This window comes from Coffea arabica, chromosome 11e, assembly GCF_036785885.1.
Source record: "Coffea arabica cultivar ET-39 chromosome 11e, Coffea Arabica ET-39 HiFi, whole genome shotgun sequence".
Taxonomy (NCBI): Eukaryota; Viridiplantae; Streptophyta; class Magnoliopsida; order Gentianales; family Rubiaceae; genus Coffea; species Coffea arabica.
The window spans coordinates 12,480,871-12,491,451 of record NC_092331.1 but is presented as its reverse complement, the minus strand read 5'-3'; positions in this window follow the sequence as shown (position 1 = coordinate 12,491,451).

The window sequence follows — 10,581 nt, the reverse complement described above, 5'->3', positions numbered from 1 at the left end:
TTTTCTTTGGCATGTTTTAATATGATTTTTGAACAGATTATTTATGGATTTTAGAATGAAATTTAAGGTTTAATAGTTTTGATAAATTTATTATTTTGATTGGGTTTGGTAAAATAGTGGAAGGTGTGGGTTGAGGTTTGTTTGGTTGGGTTTTGGCATAAAAATATGGTCTATTTTACTTGGGTGTTAGGAATGGGTTTTTGTTTATTTTATTGGGTTTCGTATGGGTTCTGAGAGGTTGAAACCCATCACTTTTAGTTGGGCTGATTTGGTTAAAGTGATGGGTTAGCCTGTCTCTTATCCTTGGGGCATTTTGTTGGGCTTAGGGCATCCTGGCCCAAGCAAACCTTGAAGATATGATGACGAAATTGTAGATCAGTCCCTGTACTTTTAAGTAATTTTACTACAACCCTAGAAACTTTAGTTTTCTTTTAATTAGGTTCCTATGTTAATTGCGATTTGGTCCCTGAAACCTTGAAGAAACCTTGAAGATAGCCCAATGGACTGTTTCCTTTTAGATCTGATGACGAAATTGTGGATCTTTCCTTGTACTTTTAAGTAATTTTACTATGACCCTAGAAACTTTAGTTTTTTTTAATTAGGTCCCTATTTTAATTATAATTTGGTTCCTAAACTTCTTTTTTCTTTGATTTTGATCCAAAATTTTGTAATAATTATATTTTTACCCCTAAACTTTCTTAATTTTTGTAATTAGGTCCCTAATTGTTTTGGTTTCTTAAATACAAGTTTCTTTTCTCCTTTAATTATTAATTATATTTCATTTAAGTGCTTTAATTGGTAAATTGCATGATTATTTCCATTGCTTTATGATTAAATTGGTACCTTGATTATTTTGTTGATTTTGGAGCATAATTAGGGCAAATTTCACCCCATTTAACTACAAATTCAAAGGAGGTAATCTCTTTTATTAATTTAAATTATTTTATGTGTTCCAATGTGTTTTATGTGTAATTGCATGTTTTTGAGTGTTTTTTCTTTTATTTATTATTATTCATTTTTATTCATTTTAAGTTTCATTTATTTTATTTAATTTTGATAATTATTTGAGAGGCATTAAAATGTCAAATTGTGATAGATAGGTGCTCAGGACATGTATTTAGCTAGCCTATGTAATACATAGATTTTAATTTTTGCTAAAAATATATTTAGTTAGATAAATGTAGTAATTAGGTTATTATTTTAAAATTTCCCCCTTAGATTATAGTTAGGGTCTCGAATGTAATAGTTAGATTCTTATTTGCGTTTATTTGCTTGGGTGCTTGCATGCTTGTGTGCTTATGTGTTTACTCGCTTTCATTAGGGTTTTGCATCTAGAAATTATATTTATGTGTTATGTGCTCTATGTGCATTTTGTGTTTATTTGTTTTAATTATACTTTATATGATTTATTTAATTATAATAAATGCATGACGTCACCACACTAATCCAACGCTAGTTGTGGCCATTCTTCCTCATTTTTCACTAGTCCAACGTTAGTGAAAACTTGTAGAAATGGGTTAGTCCAATGCTAGACCCTTTAGACCGTCCACGCGTTAGAATCACATGCTTGCGTAACAAATCACTATATTTCATGCATATTTTCTATTTTTAGGATCTTGACCATTTTGCATGATATTTCCTCTATATATTATCCCCCTTACCCCTATGTGTGCAAAACATGATATTTAAACTTGCATTCCCTTTAGGAAATTGGATAAAAAATTAGTTCATTTGCTTGACTAGAATTAGGAGAGTCACCCTTCAAATATGAGAAATGGATGAATATGACTTTTAACTTTAGCACGCTTGTATCTCCTCTATAAAAAGAAAAATTGAAGTCACAAATCTTAGTCCCCTATACTGTTATGTTACATTCCTCTCCTTTCGGCCACGTATGTTTATTATAATTTTTCTTTTCTTCGAGTCTCATCTTTGCATATTCGTAATCTCTTCTAAGGATCATTTTGGGCATCACAATTAATGTGATTTGCACCAATTAAACTTTGAAGAGATATTTCGACTCTCTCAACATTCACTAGGTCTAGATTTGCATCCATGTAGAAACATCCAAATGTGATAAGTTTTATAAGTTAAACTAAGAAAATTTTCGACTCAATCTCACAACTAGTTTTGGCTAAATTGAAAGGGTGTCTTAGATTTGGTTCTATCAAATCTTTGTCTTCCCTTTCTTCAACCGTGACTTCCGAATTCTTTTCTCTTATTTTCAAAGATCTAAAGTAGTTTAAAAAGAGTTTCATTTATTTTTTATTAAAAATACATTTTTAGGTGATTTGTACACCTTAACTCAATACCAAGTGGCGACTCCTACTTTTTCCTAAAAATCCTTTTTAGACTATTATTTTGGGCCAAAACCGTCGCACTTTTTAAATCTCATTTTAGGTCCTCTTTTCCTTTTATTATTTAAAAAACTCATTTTTTCATTTTTACTCAAAATTAAGCAAAAATTCATTTTTTATAACTCGTAATTTTATTTTTTAAAAAATGGGGCGCGACTGCTGGCGATTCCACTGGGGATATTTAGAGAGTCCGAGCACTTGATTTAGTCGATACTTTTCTTTTTCTAACCCTTCTACATATCACATTAGGATGTTTAGGTTGCATTTTTCTTTTACACTTTCTTTTTCCTTTTCTTAGGATTTTTTGCATTTTCACACACGTAATCATCTCTCGATATTCGCATATGCGATGATTTGTTTATTTACTTACATTTATTTATATTTTTATACTTGTATCGCGCTTGCATCTTAGGTGGGGGAATATCACCTTAGACCCTTCACGCGTGTTTTAATTATAATCTCTCCCCGCAAAAGGAAGCACCTCGTACATGCATGCATTACTTTTACCCTATTTTTATTCTTTTCCTCGTGAGTGCCATCCCACATTTCCTTGTAGGATTAGAATCGATTTCCTTAGGTAGGCGGATGGTGTGCTCTGCGCCCATAGCGATGCCGAAGGAATCATTCAAGCTACCGACCGAAAGCCTTGGGATTGATGACCCTTCGCTTCTTGGTCTGAAGGTTTAGGAGTCTGAAACCTTATCGAGTTTAGATGCATTTGTAAGCTAAATCTCAAGCATTCATATTAGAAATACCCTAGGATAGAGTCAATTTTATCCAATTAGGAACACTAAACACGAGAGGAGGGATTCCACCCCTCTTTCTTTACTTTCCATTTTTGTATCATTTATTGTTCCAACGTGCTATGTGTTATTTGTTGAACTAGCCTTTCCTTATTTACGGGTTTTTACTTTAAGTGCAAGTTTAATTCTGAATTATACCCGTTTTATTGCAAGTATACAGGCCAAAATCGTAATATTGGGTATGTATCGGGTCGATCCCACGAGGAGCAATTAACACAATTATTAGATACTAATTTATTCTATTATTTAGACTCACAATAAATTTGAGCAGAAAATTCATAATTTAGTCCAACTACAAAAATTCTTAACTAGATAAATGCAATTTCACAAAAGAAGTAGAATTTACTAAATATTAAGATCTAGGGATGTAGATTCCACTTATGACACAAAAGATCTAAAACGAATGAATTTAACACTTGTTACTACTCTTGTTTAACCAAGGATTCATTTCCAACAATACCAAAATCACATTCTCATGATAATAATGGGTTAAAACAGATTAGTTTTTCCTAATCTCTTGGTAAATACTAAATCTGTTTTGTGCATACATGAAATGTAGATTTCATCCACTTGAATGTATTTCTATTCTCATGAATATACCACTCAAGCTCTACTTATGTCATTCCATTATTTTTACCATTTCTCAATGAGTAAAAACAACTATAAACCTGCTATTAGTGATCAAACAACAACAAGTAATCCAACATACACAAGTAGATAAGTTAAAACAAGATATAACAAGTATAAATCACAATCACTTCATATCACTTGGCCATAAGCTTCATCTACTCCCTAGATAAAGGAAATTAGCTACTCATGAATGATGAAACACTCATAACTTCATTAATGTAAATCATCATGAATTACAAATACAAAAAGAGTAAAGAAAGTCTTAGCCAAGATATGGTGAAGCCTTCCAAAAATCTCCTTTGTCTTGAACTTAGATGATTACAAGATGAAACCTCAATTGCCCTTTTGCAAGTTTCTAGCTAGAGAGAATATGTTTTTTAGTAGGAATACTAGCTACGTATGGCTGTCCTGACCTCTCCCAAAGTCTCGGCATAAAAACTGCTCAAAGGCTCCATTTTTTCCAAGTCAAATTCCAACTCTTGATTCCCAAATCTCCACTTTGTTATCATAGTCAATAACCAATATTTTTGACTTGAAAATAAACCACCTTTCTTGCCCTTTGGTCTTCTGAAGCATGTGCACCGAATTCCCTTGCATCTTATAACTGGAAAGTGGTATGAACACAAGAGAAATGGCTGAGCAAATTGCAGAATTTCGGCTACAAAACGTGCCAACACAAAACGCGGCATCAACTCGCGTTTTTTCTACTCGCGTTTTCACTCTGGCCTTATTTCAACTACAATTTTCTCCATGATGAAGGCTGAACTGACTTTTGTGTAAAACACAAAAGTTGTAGCCCTTTGAGTTAGATTTCCAATGCTTTAAAAATCATCCAAATCGGAGTTTTATAGCCTGAGATATGATTGAAATACTAACACCTGGTCAAACCTCTGTTTTAACTTCCGACCACAGAATGTAACTTTTGTATTCTGACTTTTTGTCCATGAAAATGGCAGAATTGGATTTTGATGTCTTCATACGAATTGTAGGTCTCTTTCTTAACTTTAAAATGGTATAAAGATCACCTTAATCCGATAAGTGTAGCTCCAGATATGGTCGAAATACCAAAGAGTGTCAAAACTGACTTGTATTGCATTTCCTCACTTGAACGTTTTTCACTTCATTCTTCTTGTTACCACTTGAATTCATCACCAAATCTCTATTTTTCACCTCATTTGACATCCTTTGGTGATTGAATCATCATTCCTGCATAAAAATGAAGTTTTTACCATTAAAATCAATAGAAATGCAATATTATCCACTTTTACCAAAAATATATAATTTTACCAAAAACCTCTTTATTTTAATTATAAAGCTAAATAATCAACTCAAAATTAACTAATAAAATGCACTTAAAAATACGTAAAATAAACTCTTATCACTTATTTTCTCTTTTTCTGCATACACAAACCTTAGAAATAAGAGTCATAGCATAGTACTCGTTTAGGATAAGACCTCCTTTTATAACAAGCATGTTTAAATTTTAGTTAATTGCATTAATAATACGCATATGTATTGCACATCATTTTAGGCTTACTCGGCATTTAAATGGGGTACTTTTAAGTAATATTTCAATTATTGCATTGTATATTTAATACGCTTTAATAAATTATCATCATGCGGTAACCATAGAGGGAATGCTGCATAGGGAATTCCATATTAGGAATAAACCATCTCGTGTCTCGAATATATAATCTAATGAGATTTGCATGTTTACAATTTTGTATTGCCTGAGAGGTAAAATCTCAAAGTAAGGTAGTAAAAGTGAAATTTCTCCTCAGATGGCTCCTTGCAGAATGCTAAACCAAATACCTTGGGAACTAACATACTAGAAAAATAACATGACACATGAGGTAAAAAGACTATTCAAGTATGTGGGACATTTACCGAGTCTCCTAAACATAACCCCAAATGTTACGATCATTCAAGCTTTGCTTGAGTACTGGGATTCAAAAAGTTCTATTTTTCGATTTGGTGAATGTGAACTAATACCGATTTTAGAGGAAATAGAAGAACTATTTCAAGTACCTGGGAAAGGTTACCCTATGATATATCCAACTAGTGGAACAAGAGAATAGTTTTATAGGTTTTTGAGATTAAGGAAAGCTAGCATGAACCAACACTCAGATGCGAAATCGTGCCCATTAAAGTTTCTGTGTTAATGATTTGGAGAAAGATGTGCTATGAACAGTACTGAATCGATTTTTTCATCAGTAAAGAACAATGGGAAGAGAAGCGAGTGCAAGCGTTTGGATTAATTTTGATTAATCTGTTGTTGTTCCCGCAGAAGCATGAAAAGATCACCTTTTCCACTATCAACATGATTCAGAGTCTATTTTTAGGAATTAATGAAACAACCCCTACCTTGGTATCTGTTATCATTGCCAACATCTTCACGGCTGCTACTGAATGTAAAAAAAAAAGTGGTTTCTTCTATGGGTCAAATTTGATACTTCAAATGTAGGCAATGGAGCATCTAACGAAGAGGATGCTCAATTCTTCCCACAGAGAATTGGGTCGAATCACACCGAGAAAGGGTCAAAAAATATTATCGAATTGCATCTTCGAGTCAGTTTATTCAAGAGTTCGATAACTTGACACCCGATAAGATATAATGGGTTTTGGATTGGACAAAAGTTAGGGATCTGATTTTCACGACTACCCAACACAGTTTTATCCCTTTAGCAAGCACTAATAGATTGGTCGCATATATTCTGCAATGAGTCGTGAGGCAATTTGGATATCCACAAAGAATTCCGATGATACAAGAATTTGAAAATATCAGATTCAACACAGTTGCTGAGAGTCAGAACGTGGTATTGGAAGCTTGGGGGAATTTTCGTAGTTTAGAGAACCTGCACTTGGAACAAGTAAACAAATTGGAACCTTAGATCATTTCGAAATATAACGAGTGGATCAAACTGATAGTCGAACAAGCAAGAGAGAAGTCACAGTCTACTCCCGCTAGCCCTGAAAAGCAGATAGACAAGCTGAAAAAAGAGTTCAAAGATTACCAATTACAGCTTATAGTGACCGATCATGCCTTGGAAGACGCCCGATCACAATTAAAGAGAGAGAGAAGAAAAACTGAAAAGTTGGAGAGAGCACTGGATGCATTTGACAAAATTCAAGAAGGAATTCGAAAACTTAGTATAGGGAGTTTTAGGGAGTCTCAACGTACTAGTTTAGCAAAGTATGAGAATTTTGTAAAAATGATCAGCCAAACTATCAATGAAGTTGTAAAAAACGATTAAACTTATCAGTATTTAATGAGGATTTCTATTTTGATTTCTACATTTACTTACAGGTTTGAAATTGAAATTTTACCCTGAGGGTATTGCATCATGTTTGGCCGACCCTTGGCGTAAAAAGGGTTCCCCCATAGGCCATGCATCCGAATTATTTAAATATTTACTAACTCATGTCTTTTTTCTTTTTCTTTTTTTTTTTCTTCTTTCCCTTGAATAAATTATAGTAATTTGATGCAAAATCTATTCCTAAGCCGATTTCTTTCCTCTACTATCAGGTATTTTTCAAAATAGCTACCTGTAGAAGCTCCATCATTAAGCGGTCCCATAGTCGAGCCTCGAACAATCGCGAAGTCATGAGTACTCATCCAGAATCATCAGAGAGGTCTGCGTTAATCCCATCTTCAGACGCTGCAAATCTGGGGGCCCAGTTAAGTGAAATGTTAAATAGGTTCAATGAATTGAGTGCAGAAATGGCAACACAGAGGCGCGTGATCGACCATGACAGGGTGTCGAAACCTGTGCAATAATAAAAATAAGCCTAATTTCCAAATAAAATAGCCAAAACCCGATTCCAAGTACTGGAGCAGGGACTCTAGGTGTGCAATGGGTTACTTGATTCACCCTGTTCCCGAAGAGTTTGCTTGATCCGATATACCCGAATGAGATGACTTTTTTCCACAAATAAATATTAATTTATAAACAGGGCAAGTAGAGTCATATCCTCAGGAACTGGGAGTATTTGTCTCTTTCGAAATCCAAAAATAACACAGGGGGTGCTTTTTGTGCAGAAGTTGACAATCAAAGAAATTCAACTAATAATAAATAGCTAACTAGAAATTAAATGACAATTCACTAAAATCAAAGTAATAATAATTAAAAATCTAGTCAAGAAATAACTTCAGCAATGGTTCACCTAATTGATCATCGATGCACAAACAATTCCAATTATTTATTAATAAATAGGTTATAACTGCTAAACAAGCGATGACAGTCAACTCCTCCTTACTGTGTCGGTGATTAAGGTACGCCCGTTAATCACTGTTCTAATTGAAAAATAATTTAGGTACGTCCATAAGATTTAATTTTTCAATTATCTTACGTATTAGAGGAGCCCTATTCTAACCAAATAACGCACTACCAGGGTTATTTCGGATTAGCCCGCGCATCCCCCTGACACAAACCCAATCGTGCCAGTTCTCACTAATTTAAGGCAATTAAACAATTATGGATTTAAATGCCCTAGTTGACAATAGATTACCAAATTAACTAATTATCCGGATCCAAGACAATCAATTAATTAAATAATCATAAGCATAGCAATCAAGGAATATGCGAATACCAATAAATAAAAGAAAAAGATTAAATTAAATCGATCTCACAATTTTTAGGCGACCCAAAGCATCCATTGTTTCTTGACTAGAGTGAGGAAATTAGTTCATATTTGATGAACAAAATCCACAGGAAATTGAAACAAGAGTCGCGGCCATTGTCACAAAAATTGGGAAAATGCAATTCGTCTGCACAATGGAGGATGATGAAGCTACAGAGAAGAATTCAATACTTCCACTTTTTCCTAACATCCGAGGGAAGCTAGAATGCTAAAAGGCAAGAAAGGGAAAAGTCAAAGAAAGCAACTCCTAATTGCTCCTGACATGCGCAGGAGAGGTCCTAATCAAAAAGCCTGAAAGGGAAAATAAAAACCAAGCTAAAAATCGTCTTTTCTCTCTGCCCTCTCTATTTCGTATATAGTAGTCTTTTTTTCTTTTTTTTTTGCTACTGTGCGGCGGCTCTCCAAGGGAAGAGGACTCCAGCCTCCTGCCATCCCTCCTTTGCAGCAATTACCAAAATGGGCATAATGTCTTCTTTTTCAGAAATGCTCCTGAGACAAACTCTATCATTTGGACTCCTTTTCTACCAAATTGGCACCTGTTTTCATATTTTCGTTTCACTCCCTGAAATAAGTGCAGAATACTAAAAGTGAGTAGAATCCAACAATTAATCCACATCGGGTCAGGTAATAGGGGAAATTAATAACTGAAAGAGAAGAAGCAAGAGAGGAAGATATTTTGGGATGACATTCCTTCACTTCTTATGTGAGTAGTACAACTGACATATATATACAAGATTGAAATAATCTAGATCCTAAAATCAAGCTATCAAGATCCTAAAATCAAGCTAGAATAATTAGCTATCTACTTCCTATAATTAAACTAGGATAATCAGGCTAATAATCAGGCTATCTAATCCCTATAATTGATGTATAATATATCACACGTATCTAGATATATTCAACACTCCCCCTCAAGCTGAAGCATACAAATCATATGCACCAAGCTTGCCACATATATATTTTATACGAGGACCTCTTAGGGACTTGGTAAGAAAATCTGCAAGTTGATCACTTGAATTAACGAAACCCGTCTCAATAACTTTGGAGATCAATTTTTCTCTAACAAAATGGCAATCAACTTCAATGTGCTTAGTCCTCTCATGAAAGACTGGATTGGAGGCAATGTGAAGTGCAGCTTGATTATCACAAATCAACTTCATTGGGTCACTAGTCCCCAAATTCAACTCATTGAGCAATTGTTTAAGCCATATTAGCTCACATGTAGCCATAGCCATGGCTCGATACTCAGCCTCAGCACTGGATCTAGCAACCACATCTTGTTTTTTACTTTTCCAAGATATTAAGTTGCCACCAACTAGAATACAATAGCCTGTGGTAGAACGACGATCAATAGGTGATCCTGCCCAATCTGCATCAGTGTAACCAATTACTTGCATGTTTCCTTTATCAGTATACAACAATCCTTGGCCAGGTGCTCCTTTGATATATTTGAGAATGCGGAGAGCTGCATTCCAATGAGTATCACATGGGGAATCTAAAAACTGACTGATCACTGAGACAGAAAAAGATATGTCAGGACGTGTTACTGTAAGATAGTTCAACCGTCCCACAAGCCTACGATACTTTCCAGGATCCTTAAGTGGCTCCCCCTGTCCTGGAAATAATTTAATATTAGGATCCATTGGAGTTTCGACAGGCTTAGCATTTGACATGCCTGCCTCATCCAAAATGTCCAATGCATATTTTCGTTGGCAAATAACAACACCTTCTTTGGATTGGGCAACTTCGATACCCAAGAAATAACGAAGCTTGCCCAAATCTTTCGTCTGGAAATGGCCAAAAAGGTGGTTCTTTAATTGAGCAATTCCATCATGATCCTGTCCAGTGATAATAATATCATCGACATAAACGACAAGATAAATGCTACCTTTTGATGGAGAATGACGATAAAACACTGAATGATCAGCCTCACTACGGATCATGCCATATTTTTGGACAACATCACGAAAGCGTCCAAACCAGGCCCGAGGAGATTGTTTGAGACCATAGAGTGCACGTTTTAGTCGACAAACCATTCCACTAGACTTCCCCTGAATAACAAAACCAGGTGGTTGATCCATATAAACTTCCTCCTGCAATGCACCATGAAGGAATGCATTCTTGATGTCTAATTGGTGCAAAGGCCAATG